The 16,750-nt window shown below is 49.2% G+C and overlaps 1 long non-coding RNA gene across 1 annotated transcript; it reads right to left on the bottom strand.

Annotated features, from left to right (window-relative positions):
- Positions 1-7,661: 7,661 nt before the first annotated feature.
- On the bottom strand, positions 7,662-16,396 carry LOC140700418 (uncharacterized). Its single transcript, XR_012078805.1, has 3 exons — positions 16,228-16,396; positions 13,573-13,964; positions 7,662-8,743 (listed from the first exon to the last, which is right to left on the bottom strand). It is a non-coding gene; the product is annotated as an uncharacterized lncRNA (long non-coding RNA).
- Between the last annotated feature and the right edge of the window lie 354 nt (positions 16,397-16,750).

Genomic DNA, 16,750 nt, shown 5'->3' with positions numbered 1-16,750 from the left:
CTGGACAAGCTGTGGAGAAAAGGAAACCCTCTGACACTGTTGGTAGGAATGTAGTTTGGTGCAGCCATTATGGAAAATAGTATGGAGATTCCTTAAAAACCTAAAAGTAGACTTACTTTATAATCCAAGAATCCCATTCCTGGGCATATATCTGGAGGGAACTCTAATTCAAAAAGACACCTGCATTCCAATGTTCATAGCAGCACCATTTACAATAGCCAAGACATGGAAACAGCCTAAATGTCCATCAGCAGATGATTGGATAAAGAAGTTGTGGTATATTTCTACAATGAAATACTACTCAGCCATAAAGAATAAAATAATGCCATTTGCCCCAACATGGATGGATCTGGAGATCGTCATTCTAAGTGAAGTAAGCCAGAAAGAGACAGAAAAATACCATAGGATATCACTCATATGTGGAATCTTAAAAAAAAGAAAGAAAGAAAGAAGAAAAAGACACAAATGAACTTATTTTCAAAGTAAAAATAGACTCACAGACATAGAAAACAAATTTATAGTTAGCAGAGGGGAAAGGAGGTGGGAAGGGATAAATTGGGACTTTGAGATTTGCAGATACGAGATACTATACATAAAATAGATAAACAACAAGTTTATACGGTATGGCACAGGGAACTATATTCAATATCTTGTAGTAACCTATAATGAAAAAGAATATGAAAATGAATATATGTATGTGTATGTGTGACTATTTTGCTGTACATCAGAAACTGACACAAGATTGTAAACTGACTATACTTCAATTTTTTAAAAAATGATATAATGCATAAAAAGCATTTGGCATCAGAGCCTGGCTCATGTTAAGTGCTCACTAAATGCAGCCATTAGAGCTATAACCTGGGACAGTGGCAGAGAAGTTTGACAAGTGAAAAAGTCAAACGGAGAAGGGACTTACTGGGAGAGGATATAGCTCAGTGGCAGAGCGCACGCTTAGCATGTATGAGATCCTGAGTTCAATCCCCCGTACCTCCATTAAAACAACAACAACAAAACACACTTCCCTCTGCCACCATGACTATTGATGCTAACTTGAGTATTCTTTTCAACTAAATGATCCTAAAGAGAGGACATTTGAATTTCTTCTGCAAGACTCTCCTGGTCATAGATGAAAGAGCTTGCTGTCACTGGAGGGCTTCGAATGAGAAGGGACCTACTGGGGGTGGAGGGGCACACACGGAAGCCCTTGTCACCTGGGGTGCAGGTGGCCAAGGGCCACACTGCAGTGGCCGCCTGGTGGAAGTATCACAGGACACATAAGAAGCCTCTCTGAGGACTAACATCGTTTTTATATCTTCTTTGACGGCAAACATCATTTTTATTTCAAGACATAAAAAACATACGATGTAATAAAATGCAAAATTTGTATAACTTAAAAACTAAAACTTAACGCTTCAGAAGAATTTGGTCCTTAGTGAGGGCCCTTCAAGCTGAGCCCCCAGACCACTGGGGTCTAATTCACTCTTCTCTCACTAACTTCAAAGGGCAGAAAAGTTTGAGAATCCTTATGTTGGAGGCAGAGCCTGGATAAGAACCAGAATTTCCGACTTGGTTACTTTTTTTTTTTTTAAGACTTTCCACTTCTTTTTTTGAGGGGGTCTGGGTAATCAGGTTTATTTACTTAGTGGAGGTGAATAGGTACTGAACCCAGGACCTCGTGCATGCTAAGCGTGCACTTAACTACTGAGCTATACCCTCCCCAGTCACCCCTTAAAAGAGCAAAACAAACACCATCACGACTGTTTCCGCCTTCCCGCTGTTTAACCTTCAAGTTTAGCATTAAGGACATGAAGTACTCAATTTAAATCTATGACAACTTATTTCCGAGTCCTTCCTGTTTAATGATTACTAGCCAAATCACTAACTATCAACCTGTTGAACAGTCACACTTTAAAGAAGGCGGCAAAGCAGAACACTTAAAATTGGTTGGATTCTTAAGGAAGAACCTGGAGGCTACCTGTCACTGACAGGCTTTTAAGTTTTATGACTGAGGAAGGAATTTGCCCATCCAGGTCTTGTGGACCCATTCCTCTCCTGACCACCCCCCTCCCAGTCCTCTGCAGGTGCCCTTTGTTGGTCCAGCCTTGGGGCTGCCCAGGGCTCAAGGCTTCCGTGTTCTCAAAGGGCCTTGGCGTGGCCCCTGACTCATTAGAACACCCACAAGACACACCTCCCTAATGCTCTGTTACCAACCCAGCAGCAGTCACCACCGTGGCTGTCTTCTGGTCTTTCTAAAGTTTTACTTTCTTCTTAATGGTACAAGTAATATATGCTGATTGTAGAGAAATCTGAGTCTAGATAGCTGAAAAGGAGAAAGAAAAAAGTCCCCAGAGTTTCCCCACTAAGGAAGTTCCTTGGTTAGCTGGGCAAGGCGCATGACTTTGAGTCTCCTCCTTTTAAGGTGGAAGTCTACATGATGTGACTCTGTTCGGTGTGGGATTCAGGGAGGTGGTGTTCTGCAGGGTATATTGCTCTTATAAAAATCGGAAACCTGCCCAAGTTCAAGGTGGAAGGGGACTGGTCACAGCCCAGTCGGAGGATCATTAGGTTGGTCCTTGGGTGACTCTAGGCTTTGGATCCAGGGAACAGGGTATCTTTTCAATGGATCCCACCACTCTTCAAAAGGCAAACTCATGGAGAAGTGGGCTGCCAGAATTCTGGTCAGCCCTTCCAAGATTTTTTCTTACACCTACTCCACTACTTCATGACAGTAAAAATTCCCTGAATAAAGAACAAGTCTAAATTGCAAGTACTCTTGGGAAAGGGAGTCTAGTGGCTTAGATTCATGACAGCTCAATTTCTCAGAGAAGGAAATGCCTTACTCTGCCAGATTAGACAAAACTAATGTGCCCCCCTGGTACTCCCAAGAGAGGAGCAGTGGGGATGGTAAAAGCATTCCTGCCCCCTAACCCAGGAACGATGTGGGGAAATGCCACTTAGCCATACCCAGGACTCAAAGAACTCCTAGGCCAGTTGAGGGGCTGGAAAGAGGAACAGAGACAGATAAGGATGGAGCCATGGACTGCCAGACTCAGTTCAGGAAATCAGTGCTGAGGACAGGGAAAGTGTGGGCCAGGGAAGGCTTCCACGGGAGGTGGGGGTGTCTGAGGAGGAGAAAAAAGAGATGAGCAGCGAACTGTTTAAAGGTGAATTGGCAGCAGAGGATGGGTGATAGCTGGGCCTGGGACAGGGGGTTGGGGGCTGAGGAAAGGGAGGGGTGGTGGCAGCTTTGGGGGAGCTCTATGCCAAGGGCAGCCTTTCTAGGTGACGGCCAGAACTCTGGGTCTTAAGAGCAGGAAAGCAGGTTATATTTTACCTCCTTCGCTGAATAGAGAGATTGGATTTGGTCAAGAATAAGTCCCTAGGAAGCAATTGTGAGCACCCCGCCTGTCCATCTTGTTGATGAATCTGGAGTGGGAGCAAAGTTAGGAGTGTGGGCGTCTGACAGGTCTTTATGATTCTAGAATCACTTATTACACCTTCTTCCTCCTCCTCTGCCTTGGCTAATGGGCTGTGGGTACCCACCGCGCAGAGGGCAGCAAGACATTCATCGTGGGTAATGCAGAAGCTCGGCCCTGCCCTCCTGGCCTTCTGAGGAAACTGCTTTTTAAATTTGGTTTGTGTTTTCAGCCCCAGCAGGACTGAACCTTTCCCTCCTCCAATCTCTGAGTCCTTCCAAATCCTTTATAGCCTTAGAGCTGAAGAACTGGGAGTCTGGTCTGCTCCCTAACAACCTTGTGTGCCACAGCCTCATTGCCTTGGCCCAAAAAGATGGCTCCTGGATGCATCTTTCCCTGCAGTCCAGCTTCTCCTCTGGGACTCTCATCTTGGAGGCTGACACCATCACCGGGTCGGTCACACTGGGCTGGGAATCTGGGAGTCATCTTGGATTCCTCCACCCCTATCAACCTCTCTGAGCCAACAGAAATTTATTATTATTCGATGATGCAGGCCCTGTTCATGGTGCTGAAGAACAAGACAACCCCCTGCCCTCGCCAGCTTGCAGATCAGTGACCTAATGTGTGGGTTCTACCTTCTGGACATCTGTTACCCTCCTTCCCACTGTTACCATCCTCGGTCCTCCCCATCACCTGGAATCCTCTGCTTAGTCACCAGAGTGATCTTACAAACCCAAATCGACTCTTATCAGTGCTCTGCCAAAAACGTCAAATGAAGACTTCATTTTTAAAAATTCGGAGTGAAAAATCAAGTTGTAAATTATATCATAAAAACTGAACAACTTTATAAAAGATCACTAAAGCAATATAATATGTTTTCCATGGATGTATGTATGTGGTAAAAAATATAAAAACAAATTCATGATGATGGGGCATCTGGTAGGGAGGAGAATGGTACTGGGAGGGGGAAAAGGGCACTTCAGTTTTACCTGTTTATTTTATTTTTAGAAACTCCAGAGCAAAGTTGATGAAATGTTTTTAAAATTTTTTTTTAAATTGAAGTACAATCAATTACAATGTGTCAATTTCTGGTGTACAGCACAATGTCCCAGTTATGCATATACATACATACATCTATTCATTTTGATTTTTTTTCATTAAAGGTTATTACAAGATGTTGAACTTAGTCCCCTGTGCTATACAGAAGAAATTTTTTTTAATCTGTTTTTATATACAGTGGCTAACATTTGTAAATCTCAAACTCTCGAAATGTTAATAGTAGCTTGATAAAACCTTAATTCTGGAGAGTGGGTACAAGAGTGACATTATTCCATTTTTAGTATTATAGAAAAATTTGTCAAAATTTAAACCATAAAATCAGGGGTCCCTCAGTGTCCCCACCCCTTCAGCCTGACATGAGCTTGGGCCTTCATGAGCTTGTGCCAACCTCCTCTCTACACAGAATACAGGCGGTTTCCCAAAAATGCCACAGCTGCTCTGGCCCCTGGGCCTTTACCCAGGCTGCTCTCTTCTCTCGAATGCCCTTTCCTGCTTTGCTACTTCACTTCTGCCCCGTGGCTGCTATAGGAAGCTGGTTAGGATGAGGGAAGTAGGAACGTTATTGGAGGACAATTATTTCTTGTCCTGGTTTGTATTCAGCTGTGGCTAGAGAGACAGATCACCTGTTTCTTTTTATTTAAAATCTGGTTTGTTTCAAAACTGTTATCAGTGAGGGAGAGATGGAAAGAGTAAGACCCTCCACAGAGCCTTCCCACCCTCCAGTCTTCCCAAATAGCCCAGCCAGGAGGCAGAGGATTCCCAGCAGAATAAGGAAAACTGATAACCTCATTCCCTGATCTGGCTCTGTAAGGGTTATTGTTGAGCGTTCCCTGCTGCTATTGGAAGAGCTTCTTTAGTGCAGGCCAGTGCCATCCTGTGCCTAGAGGGAAGAAACTCGGTCTGAGCCTGATTTGACCACAGCTCCTGGTGGGACGCTGAACAGGCACAAAGAATGGCCCAGAACATCCTCCAGTGCCGTTCTGCCCCTGATTTCTATGCATCCTTTGGGATAGATTTAGTACATCCTCTCCCTCATCATCCTTGCTTCCCCCCTTCACAGACCAGGGTAAGTGTCCCTCCGATGCCTCCTCTGGTCCCCTCCCACAGCAAATGTCCTTTCCCCTTCATAGCACACATCACCCTGAATTCCAACTGCCTGTTATGTACCTGCCTCCTGCATCAGGTCTTGCTCTCCAAGAGGGCAAGGGTCACGCCTGTCTCGTTTGCAATTGCATCTCTAGCACCTGCAGCTCTGTCTGGCTCATAGTAGGTGTTCAGGACTTCTTTTTACTCTTTTTTTGTTTTGTTTTGTTTTGTTTTTTTTAATGAAGGTCCCAGGGACTGAACCCAGGACCTCATGCATGCTAAGCGCACACCCTACCACTGAACTACATCTTCCAGCCAAGACTTTTTTGGAATGCATGAATTCTCTCCCTCATTGGACTGTGAGCATGTTGTTGACAAGGACTATGTCCTGGCCATCTCTGGATCCTCAGTGCCTTGTGTAGTGCTTGGCACATAGTAGGTGTTCAATAAGTATTTCCCGATTTGGGTGACTGGACAGACCTTGGTTTTTCCCCTTATAAGGTGGGGAAAGAACCTCTCTCTTCCCCTGACTGTGTCAGGGCTGGTGGTTGAAGCTCTGGGGCCCTTTCTGCCTTCCATGACCGTAGATACAAACCTTCTAATGGTACAACCGGAAGTGGTGGCCAAGACCCTTGGTCCAGGCATCTCTCCCACAGACTCAAATATGGGTGGACTCTTTTGGAGAAGGGGTGCTTCAGGGACCCTCTCCACTCACTTCATTCTCCAGCATCATTGAAGAGCTTACTGTCTACCCTGAATCTTTCCTGAAAACCACACAAGTCTTGTTTCATCTTACTCTGTTCTTAGGCAACATGTGTTGTAGCCAAATGTATCAGTTCCTCAACTAGACATAAAACATATAATCTGTTCTACTTTAGGTAAGTTTCCTCACCTGTAGCTTTCTTTTCACATTTGTATCGCCATTATACTTCCAGATCCAGTCTCCTCCAAGAAATCTTCCCTGATTAAGCCAGACATGCTTTAATTATCACCCCCTTTCCCTATATCTCAATAGCACTTGAAGTTTGTATTAGTTCCCAATACTGTTTGTGTGAGTTCTGTCTCCCTAACCAAACTTCATGATCACACACTATTTTCAGCAGGTTTGATAGATGATCATCACAAATTGACAAGAAGAAAACAATACATACCAAAAAGAAAGCAGAAGAGGATTTTTCTTTTTCTTTCTTTCTTTCTTTCTTTTTTTTTTTTTTTTGTTTTAACCTATAATTTGTTACCTGGTGCTTGCAAGCTCCTTAGTACAATGAGAAAAGCACTTGATTTCTGCAAAATATTTCAGGACGTATAAAGTACACATAGATACTCAGGAATATAGATCATGACTTTTATTTGTATTGTTTTTCTTTATTTTATATTATTGAGTTATAGTCAGTTTATAATGTTGTGTCAATTTCCAGTGTAGAGCACAATTTTTCAGTTATTGTTTTTTTCTAATTCCTTCACTCCTTATCGTTTGCCTAAAGTCCTTGGTTTAAACCCTGAGTATTAACTGGATGATTTAGGTTTGGATTGTTGTCCACCAAGATGCCTGGATCCTCTTAAGTCAAAGAGTTATGCCCTGCAATGGAGAGATAGGTAGGGGAAGGACCTTTAAATGTGACTCGTGAGAGGAGGTGGTTCTCCTGAGCCTCAGGCTCCAGGCTGTGTGTATATGATGAGAGGGAGGTGAGTAGGGACAAAACATATATACTGAGCTGGTAGTTTCGGGCAGGGCTGGGGGAGCGGGGAGAGGGGGAGAGAGCAGTCTGGGCCAAGGCCAGAGGTGGTCCCCGGGGAGTCCTCAGGGCGGGCAGCCGGACGTCTCTCCATCCTCCCCGCCTGACGGATGGGTCTGCTGCTCAGGCACAAGCTGTCAGGCCAGGCCGCTGCCAAGGCAGAACAGTGGCGCTTCTGTGCGCTCTACTCCGCGCCTGGAGAATGCGGCCCTCCCGGGAAGCCGAGGGAGTGATGGAGAAAGCAGACGTCCCAGAGCAGGAGCCGTGAGGGGCGGGAACCCAGAGCCGCTGGATCACAGGAAGCACGTCTGCCTCCTCGAAACAAGGGCCACTGGATGCCAGCGGGGAAGGGGGTGGTGGGGAGGTGGTAGACAACCGTGGGGGAGGCCGGGGGAGGAGAGGGGGGTGGAGACTGCAGGGAGGACGCTGAAGGAGGGTTGGGGTGAAGAACTCAGTCCTATGGCCAAAAGCCCCTTCCCCTTTAATAAAAAGAGCCATTTGCCTTCAGTTGCACGACGTTTGTTTCCTGCTCAGACGCTCAGAAACCTTCCCACCTCTTCCCCGTCCCCTCTGCCTTCTCCACCTCTGCGGGCATCTTCCGCAGCCTGGCCCGGCCCTCCACGCAGACCAGATCCCTGCGGCTCACGCTCGGGACCTGGGGATCCACGAGGCTCTGCGATCCGCCCCTGGCCGGGCTCCGACCCCGCCCGGCAACCGCCTCCCCCTCAGCGTTAATTAAAACTGGCGAGATGGAGAGGCTGGCGCGGGCGGCTCCGTTTTATTTGCAGCATCTTTCATGCTGCTGACGATCGTAAAGGGCTTTAATATTGAAATATGGGCCATTTTCCCAGCTCCAGCCCTCGCCGCGCGCTCCCCACACCCCCACACCCAGCCACCCCGCGCTTGATGAAAGAGCCCCTGCAAATCCATTAAGAAGAGATAATTGAAAACTCCGGGGTAATATTTAAGGCCTCGCGCCGACGCGGGGTGGAGGGCCCGGCTGCGCCCGCCGTGCCCGTGGGTGCCGGTGCGCGCCTGTCCCCTGCGCTTCAGGCGGCCAAGGCCCTGCGGCCTCCTCAAGGCCTCCTCACTGTATTCGCCTCACTCCCAGCTCTCAAGGGGCCTGCTCTGCGCTTCCTTGGCTCTGAGGAAGAATTGCCTGGAGAGACAGCTAGTTCCATAGCGTGACAAGTCACACTTGCGAAAGACGGCTTAGGGGCTCACGCACTTTGGATGCAGCATCTTGCCCCACTGGTCCTGTCGGGATTTGATGCCTCGCCTGAGGACTGCTTGGCGCCTCTGTGTATTGCGTTAGCTTCTGTTTGTGATGTCCATCCTGTACTTGCTGTTCCTCCATGAAATCCAGCCCAGTTCCATCCAAAGTAATGGTGCCCCATGGCCTGGAGTGCGCAGGAGTATAGTCACCAAAACTGCCTAGGAAGTGAGCTGATGATAAGGACACACAGGCTTATTATACTGTTTCATTTTTGTCTATGTTATCAATCTTCCACCAAAAAAAATTTTAGAAAGCAGATTGAGTGTTTACTCCGCCCTCTCCTACAAAGTTGAGCTGGCTACCTCTTGTCCTGAACATTACTGTCCTTCGGCACCTTGTGTTCTCATTACTGTAGAAAGTCTGTCCCACTGCTAGGCTAGGACATCTTGAGGACAGGGATCAGGTCTAACTTCCCTCCTTGGCTCCTGGCTCAGGGCCAAGCACATAATACATGCTCAGTAAACGGCATTGATTTTTTTTGTTTGTTTGGGGGTTGTTGTTTTTTTTTTAATGGAGGTACTGGGCATTGAACCCAGGACCTCATGCAGGCTAAGCATGCACTCTACCACTGAGCTGTACCCCCCCCATAAATGGCATTGAATTAGCTGCTGTCTGGGTCCCTAGAGGTCTCCAGGTTTTCCAAATCAGGATGCTAGCACCTGGGGGCAGGGGGCAAAGCATGAAAGAGGGGCAGGCTCTGTGAGGATGGGTTGGGGTTAACGTCTGTTTCCTACAGCGACTGGCTCCAGGATGTTCCCACAATGAGGTGAAGAGGTGGGGGAAGGGCTGAGGACCCTGTGATGCACAACGGTATAGGAATCCTTAGGTCTCTACCTGCATCCTTTGGGATGCAGCTGGGGGAGGGGGGGTTCTCTGCTCCATTTGGTCAAACTCTGTATGAGTCTGATTCTACTGTGAGTTCTGTTATGGTGTGATTGTGAGTGCCTGAGTGTGTGTGTGTGCATGCGCTCGTGCGTGCATGTCTTGAGTGGGAAGAGGGGAGAAAAGAGGAGGGGAGGAGGTTATTTTGTTCAAAAAGCATGAGTGGTTTAGGCATTTCCGTCAATCCCCTCGGCCCCCTACCTCTGCATGGTCTTTCCAGAACTTTGACCCCTCTTGGCCCGGACCTCCCCACCACAGCGCCCAGCACCCTGCCAGGGGTTGTACTCACAGGAAGGCACCACTGAGGGAGAGGCCATTCCTGCTCAGCTCCCTCCCCCATGTTGGTCCCTGAAGCCATGTGGCAGGAATACTATCTGCATGGCCAAGATGAAGCGTGTCCTTTCCAACTCTCCATTGCCAACTCCTTGTTAGAACTGTGAAACTTCAGAGTTGGATGGTATGAACGGACATTGGGTCTAATCCTCTCTTAATATCTCTGGGGCAGCTGAGGCCCAGAAAACATATTTATATGAGACCACTGGGGACAAAGCCAATGATGGATGGACCTGCAGCAAGTTAGAGGCAGAGTTCAAATTACAATCTCTTGACCTACTTAAATGCACACAATTAGAATTTGTAGTGCCTTTTGCAAACAGTATCTCACTGAATTCCCACAAACCTATGGAATTGTATTATAATTCTCACCTACCCATGAGGAAAAGGAGGCTCAGGGAAATTAGTGGTTTGTCTAAAGTCACACACTGGCAAACAACAGATCCAGGATTTGAACTCCAGCTTGACTGGCTCCAATTCCAGTGCTCATTTCCCCAGTGTCTCCCCGCCCCGCCCCCTCCCCCCCCCCCCCAGTCAAGCTGGACTCTTCATTTCTGGGACATCTGCAGCCAGAGGTCATTTCTTTCTGCAGCCCACTTCCCCTGCCCAGGGCAGTGCTCTTTGCCCCATATGAAAGGGGTAGCAGTGTCTCTGTTATAATCCTGGGCACTGAACTCCATGAACCGAATCCACACAGAGCCTGGTCTCCCGCACACAGCCCTGCTCCTGTCTGTGGCCACTGAGGCCTCTGCCATAAATCCCCAGGTCTCAGCGCATAACCATTAGCAAGCAATTGGGCTCATCAGGACGCCTTTATGAGACTCAGGTCAGATAAATGGACTGCCGGAGGTCAGGAACAAGGGATCTTGTCGCCCAGACTGGCTTCAGAGGTGTCCCCCCCACCCCCAGAGGCCGGCAGATTCCATGTGACTTGCAGCTGCAGGTAGGAGAGGGGGTGTTGCCATAGTGGGGTAAAGATGTATCCCCAGGTAATCCACATTCGTGGGAGGAGAATGACCTGGAGGTGAAAAGCCTCAGATGGCTCACAGTCATTAAGGCTGGAGTTTCCACACACACACACACACACACACAGACACATCCACAAACATGTACACTCTGACACTCCATCTCTGATTCAAATCCTGACTCTTCAGCAACCGCCCCCAGCCCTGCCCACCTCCGTGCTGGCCTCACACTGTCCCGCCTTAGAGGTGATCTCTAGATCAGTGCTTTTCAAACACCCCTGTGCCTACAAATGACTGGGGATCTTGTTCAAGTGCGGATTCCCATTCAGTCAATCTGGCCTGGAACTGGACATTGTTTTTCTAATCAGCTCCCAAGTGAGACAGCTTCTCCCAGGATTTTAAACAATGGTCCTCCCATATTGAAGGGGCGAGAATGGAGGAGGTGGGAGTGTACAGTTTGGAAAAGCTCCTCTCTCACCACCTCTCCCAACTCTGGAGGTTCTGCTATGCACACCCAGAGCACTGAGCCGCTTCTGGAATGCTGTTCTCCCATCTTCATGTGGCTCCTTCTCGCCCTTCAAATCTCAGCCCAATTCTCTGCTTCCTCAGAGAATGAATGAATAAAGCACTTCCACGATGAGAAGTCATGTGGAAAAGAGTCTCTGAATGAGGGGCTGAGATCATAGACAATTAAAGAAAGCTTTTGGAGGAAGGAAAACGGGAGGAAAAGAACATTGTACGAAAGACTTGGGAGATATGACACAAGGAAAAGGGGGAGGCAAGTGCATCTGGGTAACAGGTTGGCCCTGTTGGTCCCAGCTGCCATGACAGGGGTGGGGGAGGGCCCTGGAGGAAGAGGTCCTGGGAGTGGGGACAGGTGCTGCAGGGTCTTAAAAACTATGGCGGGCAACAGGAAGGCTATGGTCCTCCCCAGACCTCATGGGCAGGGACCTTCATTTATTTCTTCTTTCCTGTGCTTGACAAATTCTTCCTGAGCCTCTGTCACACGGCAGATACTGTGCTGGGTGCTGCCCACACAGGGATGAACACAATGCCTCTGATTCCTGCCTTCATGGGGTTTACAGTCTATCAGGAGAGACTGACATTAAACAAACTAAATTGTTAGTGTTGGGCTAAGTCTACAGAGAAGTACATGATGAGGGGTGAGATGGTTGGGGGAGAGGCTTCCTTAGGGAATGACAGTCAGTCACCCAGAGTCCTGAGGAGTGGGGCACGTCCTCCCCAGCCCCCTGACGGCCTCAGCATTTGTCCTGGACTTCCCACATTCCTCTGCACGGTCCCTTTAAGAGGCACGTCTCTTTCCTGAGCAAAGGAGGTTCTGGGCACACTGCCGAGGCTGCCAAGGTTGTGGGTTATAAATCAATGCTGGCACTCCCTTGGCAATGGGCTCTCCTCTGAGCTGCCCAGATGGCGGGCAGGCCTGGGGCTCCAGGGGCAGCCAGGCACGCGGGAGGGGGGAAGCGGGCAAGGTAGGGACACAGCTGGGCCACGGGCCCCAGTGGCAGCTGCCTACCTCTGTCTAAGGGCCTTGGGCTAGAGAAAATGCCAAGGTCCTTCTATGCCAATCACAGGGACTTTCTGATTCCTGAGTTCCAGGCTGGCACAGGCCTTTGTGGTCATTGTCCTCACGCCTGCCAGTGACCCAGGTGTCACAGACATCCTCCAAGACCAAGGGCTGTGGGTTTTCCCTTTTGGATGACTTCTTGGGGTCACAGTCGGCTCCAGCATCCGATCTGAAAGTTCTACCTGTGGTTTGACTCTCTTCCCTTTTGCTGTAGCCAAGATGTGCTCTTTTACACTCTGAAGGCAGTAGCTTCCCATTTGGTGGGGGCTTTGGGGCTGTGATGATGGGCCCCCACTGCCTTCACTTGAAACCTTCTGGAAAAGCAGGATGAGAAGCTTTCTCAAGGTCAGCTGGAGAAGGTGGAACTCCACCCTCCTGGGGGTTGCCATCCCTCAGCCACCTTCACAGGTGCTGTGACAGAGGGAACATATGTCACTTCCACCCCAGAGGGCAGTGACAACGTCTCAGCAGCCACAGCCCCACAGAGCTGGGCTCAGCAGGCCTTGACAGAACTGGAAAGGCAGCCTCTCTCCTGGGCCTGGGCCTGGGGCTGGCTTGTGTGCCGAGGGGTGGAAACAAAGCCTGGAGGCCCCTCCCACTGAGGAAGAGACAGGCTTGCCTGCGCTCTCCCTCCCCCACCCCCAATATTCAACAAGGTTTCTAGAACAGTGGAAAATTCCTGGGTTATAGAACAAGAGAGATTTCTGGGATGTTCTTGTCCTCAAATTCTCCTGTGAAAAATCAGGGCTCACCCGGACTTAGAGAGCCTCTTACACACTCATTGTGCAGATGAGGAAACTAGACCCAGAGAAATAAACACAGGCCTTTTAGCATTCAGGTTATTCCCACTACCCCACATTTGTCTCCTGAACAGAGTCCCCCTGCGCCACCACTAAGCAGGATACATTAGGCTCCAACTGTAATAGAGGAGACGGAGGTGAGCTAACAAGCAGAACTTTCTCAGAATAGTCACCTACAGAAAAGGATGAGAAACAAAAATAAAGGAATGGAGTTCTCCAAAACAGTGGGGTGGGAGAAGGGAGGGATGGAATCAGGAGTCGGGTTGGAATTTTGCAAAAAAGGAAATCAAGAAAATGGAGGAGAAGGGGGCTGGCTCGGAGCCCAGAGCAGGGCAGCCAGGGGGTGGGGCTTCCAGGGTTCCTCACCGAGGACTTCCAGCGTCCACCTGTTCCTGGCCTCTGGGTATCAACAGAAGTTTAAATTCAGGCCTTACCTCGGCTGATTCTCTTGGCTTGTTCTTTGCTCTCCCAGGATGGCTTATCTGGCTGCCAGCATCATTTGCCTCCTCTAATGTGTGTTTAAATTAAAGTTCCCACAAAACAGGGGCTTAATGTGCTGTTACTGAGAGCTCCTGGGCCCCCTGCCGCTTCGAAAGTCGAGGAGAGCTGGAGGGAAGAAGCCACTGTGCACGCATCGAGGCTGATCCCACTGGAGGAGGGAGCCGGCGACAATGATCTTTCTGGGTGTCTCTCCAGTCCTTGTTGCTCTCTCTAAATGGTGCCGTCTGGGGGCGGGGCAGGTCAGGGCAAGTCATGCTCACAGAGGGCTTGGGGATCAACAGACCTGTCATAGGGCTCCCGGTAGATGGTCACCTGTTTTCAGGACCTTGGGAAGAAGGCAGGGAAGATGGGCAATAAGAAGAGGGTGGGGGTAGAAAATAAGAACAAAGCTTGAGGGTCCATTTTTTTTTACTAACACTTACACAGAGTGGTCAATATGCCTGCATGTCCTAAGGCCCTCTTAACCGTAAGCTCATCTTACTGTCTCCGGGTAGTTTTGTCTTTATCATCAGCTCCTTTTTTTATAGGTGGGGAAATGGAGGCACAGAGAGGTCAAGTAACTTACTCAAGATCACACAGCTAGTAAGAGGTGGAGCCAAGATTCAACTCCTTACAGTCTGGCTCCAGATTCTGCCTAGGCTGTCCCTTAAGCCAAGATTTGTCTGTCACCCTGCCAATCCCCTGATCACAAAGTGAGCCTTCTCTTTGATTGTCAGGGCGACTGAGGCAGAGTGAAGCTCCCTTCTGCTCCCTCTTTCCCTCTCTGAGCCACAAGATTCCATCTATAAAATGAGGATAAGGCACTTGGAGGGACTAAGGGACTAGGAAGGCTTCAGGAGATAGCTTGTCAGAGTGGCCATCATGGGGTCAGTCCTCAGTCGTTATTCCTTCCCTTTGCCTAAGCACAAGCCTTCCCGGCTGCAGCTTTCTGCATCACCTCTCGATTCTGCTTTCCAGAGTGCTTCAGGCAGTGATTCCTCATTCCTCAGTGAAAATCCCTAGGGAGTTATCCCCCATTCCTTAGTCCAAAACCTCTCTCTTCCTCCAGGGAGCCCCTGGAGAAGTGTAATAACTGCCCATCACCCCTCCCCTACGTAGACCTAGGAGGGCCAGTCAAGGTCCCAACAGAAAACACATGATATTCAAAAGGGCTTCACTGAAGAGATTTTAATGACATGACAATTTTCAAGGCATAGATAGTATTCAGGGAATCAATAAGGGTAGAAACGATGCCAGTAAAACTGGGGTTGGGGAGAGCGGCCACCCAGCCAAGCTGGAGCCACTGGGGAAACACAACCCCTGCTAGGACTTTAGGCAGACAAGGGAGGAGGTGGGCAAGAGACAAGGAACCGAATACCTTGGCTCTTCTCTCCCTTCCCTGCCAGGACCCCTGCCGGCCAAATCCGACCACGAAGGAGAATTCAGGAGCCCAGGTGATGCATTCTGCGTAGGGCAGCCTCCAGGGCCAGGGACGCCCAGAGAACAGAGGCAGCAAACCAAATCACCCGGCCCACTCCACCCGGGATTCCCTTAGAACTGAGAGCCTTATTTCTGCAGCTTTATTGCCGCATTTGTCGCTGCCGGCAGCCAAACAGTGACCCAGCTCATAAGGAAGATGGGATCCAGGCAGAAAGAAGCTGGAGGAAAGGGGGCTGCACTGAGCACGAGGAGGGGCAATGAGGAGCACGGCTTTGGAGGTAGTGACATCAAATGGAGATACAAGATGCCTCTCCCACCTCAGCACTTGGTACAAATCACTGTCACCTTGCTCCTGCCTCCCCTCTCTAGACCGTGGCCCCTGCAGGGTGGGAATCTGGTCTTGTCCATCCAGGACACCCAGCGTGGTGCCTCTTAGGTACATAATCAGAACTTATTGAATAAATAAAGGGCTAACAAGTAAATGGATGAACAAGCCTATTCACTGTTCACGTGCACACGCTGGGCCCACATCTGGGAGCACTGATGAGTGAATCACACAGCTCCTACAGGAGTTTTATTTCCATCATGCGCCACCTCAGATTTTCCGTGCAGCCGTTCAGTCACTGGCCGCCCTAGCCCTCTGAACTGGCCAGCAGCTGCGCTTGGATAGCACCCGTTCAAACGTGCAGTGACTTCATTGGGCTCCTCTTGATGAGGGAATCAGGGAAACAGCAAGTTCCTTCATTGCTCACAGCAGCCCTCCTGTGCGCTTTCTCCGGAGAAGTCTCGATCCATGGCAAACCGTCTGTGGTATTCCCGGCTGGAGCCCTTGGCAAGAGATGGGAGGCGAGAATGACAGTGCCAAGGAGGCAGCTGAAGGATCGTCACCCTGGGAGCCACAGCGCTGCCTTGCTTTTTCCAATGGGCCATAAAGACTGAGAGAGGCAGGGGGAAGGGGAGCGGGGGGTGGCCAGGAAAACACACTCGAGTTCCCAAGTGGAGTCCCAGTGCCAAGCCCACCTGGTGCAGTGATGACGCACAGACTCTGGGGCGGGCGGTTGGCTTCACAATCCCTGCTCCGCCACTTGTGGGCTGTGTGACCTCGGCCAAGACCTTGGGCCTCAGTTTCTTCATCTTAAAAAACGTATGTGGTGACTACTAATACCTACCTCATATGGTGGTGGAAAACAGATGAGTTCATCACCATGAAATATTTAACAGGGTCCATGGTCTGCAGTAAGTCATACATAAATTTCATCACATAAAATTGAGCAGGACACTCGGGTTCTAGCCTCACAAATTTTTTCTCCTGTAATAATAAGCCCAGCCTTGGATACCTTTTATGTTTGCTGTAAAAAGTGAACAAATGCATATGAAAATTATAACGTGTTAAAGTTTTGTTATTTGTCATCAAGTTCGAGTACGTGTCTTGATTTAGCAGGGGTGGGGGGATGCTAAAGGGCTGTCAATCATCAGCTGCTGCTGATCTGCCTTGCTGCAGTCCCCTTCTTGTCAATGTCATCAGCCTTTGGCTTGTTCAAGCCTCTGGTTGACAACATCCAGGCCTCTCGTGGTCCCTCCCACACAGCAAGGGCTGGAAGAAAAAGGCTTTTGAAAGCAAAACTGATCCTTCCCTTCCTGCCCACCAGGCAGGTGTAGACAGCGGACACAGGCTTCGAGAGAAGAGCTGGC

This window comes from Vicugna pacos, chromosome 12 (assembly GCF_048564905.1).
Source record: "Vicugna pacos chromosome 12, VicPac4, whole genome shotgun sequence".
Lineage (NCBI taxonomy): Eukaryota > Metazoa > Chordata > Mammalia > Artiodactyla > Camelidae > Vicugna > Vicugna pacos.
This window is presented reverse-complemented; position numbering and strand designations above follow the sequence as displayed.